We start from the raw sequence: 8,716 nt of genomic DNA, 5'->3' as shown, positions 1-8,716 counted from the left end.
CGAGCTTAAGAGGGTTTCGAACCCTAATACAGCAGTAGATTATTATTATTATTATTATTATTATTATTATTATTATTATGCTAAGCTACAACCCTAGTTCGAAAAGGAGGATGCTATAAGCCCAGGGGCTCCAACAAGGAAAATAGCCCAGTGAGGAAAAGAAACAAGGACAAATAAAATATTCTAAGAACAGTAACAATATTGAAATAAATATTTCGCATATAAACTATAAAAACTTTAACAAAACTAGAGGAAGAGAAATAAATAGAATAGTGTGCCCGAGTGTACCCTCAAGCAAGAGAACTCTACCCCAAGAAAGGGGAAGACCATGGTACAGAGGCTATGGTACTACCCAAGACTAGAGAACAATTGTTTGATTTTGAAGTGTCCTTCTCCTAGAAAAGCTGCTTACCATAGCTAAAGAGTCTCTTCTACCCTTACCAAGAGGAAAGTGGCCACTGAAAAATTACAGTGCAGTAGTTAATTCATTGAGAGAAAAAGAATTGTTTGGTAATTTCAGTGTTGTCAAGTGTACGAGGAAAGAGGAAAATGTGTAAAGAATATGCCAGACTATTCGGTGTATGTATAGGCAAAGGGAAAATGAACTATAACCAGAGAGAAGGACCCATTTTAACAATGTCTGGGGAGTCAAAGGACCACATAACTCTCTAGCGGTAGTATCTCAATAGGTGGCTGGTGCCCTGGCCAACCTACTACCAAGCAAGGACGTTTGAAATAGTCTGAACTATAAATTGATCACCGAAAATCGTAATAGACTTTCTCAATAAGCCATATTTTGTGCAGTTGAAGAAACAGACCGAATGTGTTTCTCATAGGTAAATTTGCAATCAAGAATCACACCTAGAATTTTAACCGAATTGTATATAGTTAAAGAGGCATAGTCAATGCAAAGATCTGTATGTTGAAGAACCAGTGACCTCAACCTACTTACAATCATACTTTGAGTTTTGTTTGGGTTCAACTTGATGCTTCATAATTTGCACTATGCACTAATTTTAGCTAGATTTCTATCAGGGAATTCTGCAAACATAGTCTATGTCATCTGTGTACGCAATAAGATTGTTTCCTAGGCCAAACTATAGGCATATTACTGCAGGTGGTAGGTTGGCTAGGGCACCAGCCACCCGTTGAGATACTACCGCTAGAGAGTTATGGGGTCCTTTGACTGGCCAGACAGTACTACATTGTATCCTTCTCTCTAGTTATGGTTCCTTTTCCTTTTGTCTACGCACACATACATTACGAATAGTCTGGCATATTTTTTACGTATTCTCCTCTGTTCTCATACACCTGACAACACTGAAATTACCAAACAATTCTTCTTCACCTAAGGGGTTACTGCACTCTAATTGTTCAGTGGCCACTTTCTTCTTGTTAAGGGTGGAAGAGACTCTTAACCTATGGACAACAGCTCTTCTAGGAGAAGGGCACTCCAAAATTAAACCCTTGTTCTCTAGTCTTGGGTTGTGCCATAGCCTCTGTACCATGGTCTTCCACTGTCTTGGGTTAGGGTTCTCTTGCTTGAGGGTACACTCGAGCATGCTGTTCTGTCTCGTTTCTCTTCCTCTTGTTTTGTTAAAGTTTTTTATATTTTATATTGGAGATATTTATTTTAATGTTGTTACTCTTCTTAAAAATTTTATTTTTCCTTGTTTCCTTTTCACTGGGCTATTTTCCCTGTTGGAGCCCATGGGCTTATAGTATCCTGCTTTTCCAATTAGGGTTGTAGCTTAGCAAGTAATAATAATAATAATAATAATAATAATAATAATAATAATAATAATAATAATAATAATAACTGCATTACAATAAGAAAAGAGAGGTCTTGGTGGACTATTGGAAACGTCCCTGTCAGGTGATCGCCAGACTAAGGTTTCGAGTCCAGCTAAAACTCGTTAGTTTCCTTAATGTCTACAGCCTCACCATCATTGTAAGCTAAGTTTGTGCGAGAGCCTTTAGGTCTACCTGCCGAGTCATCAGTAGCCATTAACTGGTCCTCCCGGGTCCTAGCTTGGGTGAAGAGGGAGCTGGCCACTGGTCCTATGTACAGTACATATGGTCAGTCTCTAGGGCACTGTCCTGCTTGCTAGGGTAATGTCAATGTCCCTTGCCCCCACCATTCATGAGCGGCCTTTAAAAATTTAAGCCCGACCTAGAAATATAAAGCAGCATCACAGAGCCATGTAGGTTTTGATAAAATCGTTGGCATTATTCTTTTCAAAATAATATAAAAAACTAACATAAAGGAATAATCTACAATAAAAATGGAAAGGATCAGGATTAAACCCACGTAATAGGAATAAGTTCAAACTCAAATCAATAAATAAACAACCTACCACTAAGAGCAAATATCTCAAGACAAAAAATATTATAGATCGAGTTCTTTGAAAGACCTTGGGAGGCAATTGTACAATGGTTTAGCCACCATCAGGCGTAAGTTAACTGGTGCTAGCTGAAATGGCCAAAATGCCAGAGATAATGGCAGAATTCCGCCATAAACTAGTGAAAATGAATGAGGAGGCATGTTGAACTCCCATCTATAAAACATCTTATGACAGATCAGGAATTGTACCGTTTACCACCTAAGTGGATTAGCAAATTAATATCAATTATCCTAGGAGAGAGAGAGAGAGAGAGAGAGAGAGAGAGAGAGAGAGAGAGAGAGAGAGAGAGAGAGAGAGAGAGAGAGAGAGTTCAGGAAATGAGGGAGAAAAACAAATACATTTGGAAAGTAGGACAGTCCTTAGGCATTTGAACCACTTATGAAAAGAAAATGAACTTTGTTCATAATTTGCGTTCTCTTTCTTAGAACATATAAGATATGTAGTTTGTGCTCCTTAAATTATCAGATACATACAGCAAAGCATCTTGAGTTTGACCAGTAATTACAGCCATCAATAACGAAATTTACCAAAATTATTTATAAAGAAATTTACAAAAATTATTTTTATTGAAAATAGGTGAAAGGTAATACGCAATCAGGAAACAAACAGCTCTTAAGTGAACACTAATATACGATCCAAGATGAATATAAAAAATGCACGTTTTAAAACAACAATCTAATCGGGAAGTACGGTAATTGAACTGATGCTGAAATTTAATGACATGCCTTTGCACAGAAAAAAAAAAAAAAAAAAAAAACCTAGGAATCTTTCACCACGTGTTGCTCTACACAATTTTTCTTTCTCATCAGGAAATAACTATTTGTCTTTCCTCTCCTGCTCGACCTAATGAATTGGGGATAATCTAATGGTTTTGTGTCTGTCTCCTGTGATAAATGACTTACCTTTACTCTCATGGAGGGTATTGAGCAAGAGAATGGATTAGAATACTGTAGAGGTTTATTGAATTAGATAATGGCTGATATAAAGAACTACATTGCACAAGAATCTATAATACTGAATGTGGGAACAATAAAAGAGAGAGAGAGAGAGAGAGAGAGAGAGAGAGAGAGAGAGAGAGAGAGAGAGAGAGAGAGAGAGAGAGAGAGAGAGAGATGATGATTTAAATTTCAAGACCCAAAGAGGCTACCAGGTTCAGTTTTAAAATCTACTGATTTTCTGTGTTTCTTCTTCCTTTTGTTACACAAGACAGAAGATATACCAAAAGTATTAAGGGGCATCTGTTCTTTAGTGACGGCGCAGGTTTTTTATGGAATATTGGAAGTTTCAGAAAAAAAAAAAACATGAAATTCTGCGTCTCATGATATCAGTAGTGAAATTTCCTAGTCCTACTGTTCAAGACATAGCTGGGGAAACACTGATAGGGGATAGAGACAATTAATTGGTATTCAAAAATCTAATTAAAACTGATTACTAAAGGTTATAAAGATTAAGGAAAGACCTTACTATCTATTGCACAAAAACAGCTACTTTTCTTGTAATCCTAAATCTGCATATATACCACTTCAACATATTTTCTTGACCCTAATCTATCCATCCTTCTAAAGGCTTCCAAACAATCCCATATGTTATTGCCCGTTGAATAATGTAATCTTCTTTTTTACTACGCATCTCATTACTGACTTTTTTCCCTATACCTACTTTCCTATATGTAATTCAAACATGTACTGCGTCATTAATTCAGTTAGGCTTACCACGGAGTGTAGGTTTACCGTTGAATACTATATCGCATAACTGTTTTGCGGAAAGATTTGCCCTTTTAAAGTAAGTATCCAGTAAACCTATAGCTTCACTCAAAACCATTACCGTCTAAAGACTAAAAATGTATAAATTCTAAGTGAAAACCTATCCAAGCCTAAGTTTCATTAATTCATGAATAAATGAAATATATTCTATATATATATATATATATATATATATATATATAAATTATATATATATATATATATATATATATACAAATTATATATGCATGCATACTGTATATATACATTTGTGTATACACACAAACACACAGACACGCGTGTACACATACACAATATACTGTATATATATATATATATATATATATATATGTACATATATATATATATATATATATATATATATATATATATATATATATATATATACTGACCATACATATAAATCAATCGACTACAAAAATCTATTGTATGTACAACAGGAATTACATGCCACTCAGTGATAGAATAAAAACGTATTACAGTATCCCAACGGAATTGAAGCCATGCCATGATACTTTATTTCTGCCACCTGGTTTGTCCCCTTCTTACTCTGTATAGAAATAATATAGACAGAGGAACATGATAAATAAGCCACTTGTTTTCTGATGGCTCATCAAAATAATATATGATTTCCTTTTCTGATGTTACATATTTTCTTGAATTTACCCTTATGGAGAAGTGCCTACGTTATTTTCCCTTCAAGCGTAGGTTGGTGAGGCATCTTCTAGATCTTAATAGCAACCTTTACCTAAACGGCATTGAGAGAGAGAGAGAGAGAGAGAGAGAGAGAGAGAGAGAGAGAGAGAGAGAGAGACGTATAATTCATAAGGAAACATAGGGAAATGGTGAAATAAATGATGATTGGTAGAACCGAGACAATGACAAATTCATCACTGAACTGTTCCAAGAGGCTTGGCATCAGAGAAGATAAAACTGAAGAAGCGAAAGAATAGAAATAGGGGTTCGTAATAGAATATATAGCTCAAGCCTGAGAAATAGTCTCCTTATCTTCTCGCTTAGCCCTGTCTCCATTCGGTTATAATGGACATTTCTCCTTTCTATATCGCCTTAATACAGAACTCCCATTTGCCCTGCAAAGGACTCGTGCCTCACAGGGTCATTTTTAGTTTCTACCAGAGCGAAAAATAGAATTTTAATTTATCAACAGTATTCCCTTTAACATTCTTTTTAAGGATGTTGGTATTTCTTCAAAGACAAACATATTAAATTTTTCTCTTCAAAAGAGAGAGAGAGAGAGAGAGAGAGAGAGAGAGAGAGAGAGAGAGAGAGAGAGAGAGAGAGAGAGAGAGAGAGAGAGAGAGCAATGTTATTATTTGGATCAGAAAAATTAAGCATCGTTGGGCCTGGTCAGTAATTTCGTCGATGACCCGATACATTTAAAAGTCTATCACGCAGGAAACAGCCTCATCATTATTGAAGAAGATAAGAATAATACGTATATACATATATGAAGACATATGCACATATTCATTAATATCCAGTATATTATAATATATATATATATACATATATATATATATATATATATATATATATATATATATATATATATATATATATATATATATATATATATATATATATGGTGAGGAAGAGTAATATTTATGTTGTTTATAATTTGAATAGAAAGAAATATAAAAAATATAACTATGGAAATAATAATCTCTTAACTGAACAAATATATGACTATCAAAAGCCTATCAACCCCTTATTGGCTCTACATTTATAAGTAAGTAAAACACACTAAAAAAACCCAGGGGCCATTACGAAATCCCCCACCGACCTAACCTTTAGCCAAAAGCTATAATATTATACTCCATACACACAAATTACTATCCAAAAAAATTCACAACACAGAGACCTTCAATAAAGTACGTTTCAACAAGAGTCAATGTCATATGTCAATACAGCGGAATGACTTGTCACGATGGTCCTCACCATTCCTCCACAAAACACAATGCGCCATTTTTGGATTCATCTATACATAAATGTCCCAAACCTTGCATAAAAAATATGTAGAAGTATATGTTAGTTTTTTATACAGTGAGATCATTGACCATTTTAAGAGGATTGTAAGCGTTATAAATTGTTGTGCGAGGTTATTGGACTCTCTTATAGGTGACGGGTCCCAAGTCGTATGGGTGACAGTACCTTTCCATCTCAGTGGAGGTTTCCATAAATTCAGTAGATTCTTGCATATTGACAGAGCAACAATGTCTTACTTGCTCAGAAAGAATTTTGGTACCACTTAAATCCTCACAAGAAAAATACTTTTCATATTTTATAAACATGACATGTGGTTTGACCTAGAATACAAGATCGTTGTATATGCAGATGATGCCACTCTCTTTGTCCTCAATTACATCTCTTGAATGTAGATCTGGTTGTTGCTGGAATCCCTTACAGGGATCTAGCTAAAGTTGGTGCATGGGTGAAATTATCGATGTGATTTTAGGTGGGATTCTCGGCAGAAAATGTACTTCTGAGAAACCCATTAAGGTTTGTGTCTTCTTCAATTGAGTAGTGGATAATACGCATGTTTCAAGACGCGTTTGAGATCGTGGATGATAAAAGAGGTCATGTACTAGTTGGATATGAAGGAAAATCCTTTACTTATCACAAATAATTCGTGACATTCACTTAACCACCAAGCCAGTATACTGTACATCTGACTTCCCGTTAGTAAACCAAAACCACTTCTCAATAGCAAGTGAAAATTCTCCAGCTTGAGTCCAGAAACAGAAAAATTAAAGAAATAAAAGTTGTAATTGCAGTCCATCAGTTACTTTCATTCACAAAAATTCTGCCTCAGCAATTAAGCCATTAATAAACCTGAAATGCCTTTCGACGATCCGGAAGCAAACTTTCAACAGAGAGAGAGAGAGAGAGAGAGAGAGAGAGAGAGAGAGAGAGAGATGAGAGAGAGAGAGAGAGAGAGAGAGAAAAAATTCATGGAACAACATTCTGAAACTAATGTTCCTCTTACCATGAGACATGTAAGAGTGAATATCTATGTTTCATACACCTTTCTACAATTGGCCATATACGATCATAAGATTAATTCGAGATCGACAGTGAACGAATTAAAAAAGTATTTCTAGAATCGCTTCCAAGAACTCACTAAAAACCTATATTAATGGAGTCATATGTGAATTATACTTGGTTGCAAATTCAGAACCAATAACAATTAAATTCAATGATTGCTATTTCATTGAGACTCTACCCTTTGCAACTGTATTCTGGTAAAACAATCATTGCCCAAAGCCATACATCAAAGCAAACTGGCAAAAAAATGCTGTATGACAAATGGTGCAAAATATATTGGTATATGCTGTTTCGCGGAACCATGACTGATTGCATAAATATGGTAAAAGTTCAATTCCAAAATGCCAGCGAAGTTCATATTTCAATATTTCCTATACTCACAGGTTTGGTAAATGAATAAACAAATTAAAGTGGACAGGGTACTGTATATTTAGAGAAACTAAATCGTCATAAGCGTTGCATGTTCTTGTATAGATAATAAAGAAATAATATTTTACTACAGAATGTTCAAATAAGGGATATCTTTATTCCGGAGCCAGCAATGGAAACTTAAAACCATGTAAATAAGTAAAATGAAGTCTACTTATGGAAGAAAAATTCTGAATTCCCGAAAGTAAGGGGAGGGGGTTATCTGGCGGGGATTCAAAATTCTGAATTCCCGAAAGTAAGGGGAGGGGGTTATCTGGCGGGGATTCAAAATTCTGAATTCCCAGGAGGCGAGGGAAGGGGGGGGGAGGGGTACTGCTGGGGATTTATTTGAAAGGGGAGAAGAAGAAGGAGAGAAGTAATCAAGAATTCAGGAGGGATTACGCTCCATTAGAATCGTCGATAACGATTATCTCCCTTCATCGCTTTTCTAAATTCTGAAAATCTAACAATAGTCATTATTTTTCTTCGGGTTTTCAGGCAGTATGATAAGGCAAAATGATGGTAAAAATTATTAAACAGCTTTTGTGTTATGTACACGAGAGGTATATTCTAAATTGCACGAGCGCATGCACACACACACACACACACACACACACACATATATATATATATATATAATATATATATATATATATATATATATATATATATATATATATATATATATATAACATTAAAATACATAATTTTCCGTGTATTTATGATAAATGAAATAACCCACAATGTATGAATAATGAAATTTATTCAGCTTTCGAAGGGACCATCTACCTTCCTCTTCAGAAACAATAGTTAAGGAATTGTTACACGATGTAAACAAACCACCGTGAAATGCCGCTAATTTTCGCTAAAACTCTACCGGGTTCTTTATTTCTTACGAACCTTTCTGTACCTTTTTTTTTGTAACCATTTGTTTTCTAAAAGGGAGGGGAGATGGTATCTTCGAAAGCTTAATAAATTTAATTTTTCAGGCATTGTGGGTTATTATATATATATATATATATATATATATATATATATATACTGTATATATATATGTATATATATATATATATA

This window comes from Palaemon carinicauda, unplaced genomic scaffold (genome assembly GCF_036898095.1).
Source record: "Palaemon carinicauda isolate YSFRI2023 unplaced genomic scaffold, ASM3689809v2 scaffold28, whole genome shotgun sequence".
Classification (NCBI taxonomy): Eukaryota; Metazoa; Arthropoda; class Malacostraca; order Decapoda; family Palaemonidae; genus Palaemon; species Palaemon carinicauda.
The sequence above is the reverse complement of the archived record's forward strand: the minus strand, read 5'-3'. Positions refer to the sequence as shown.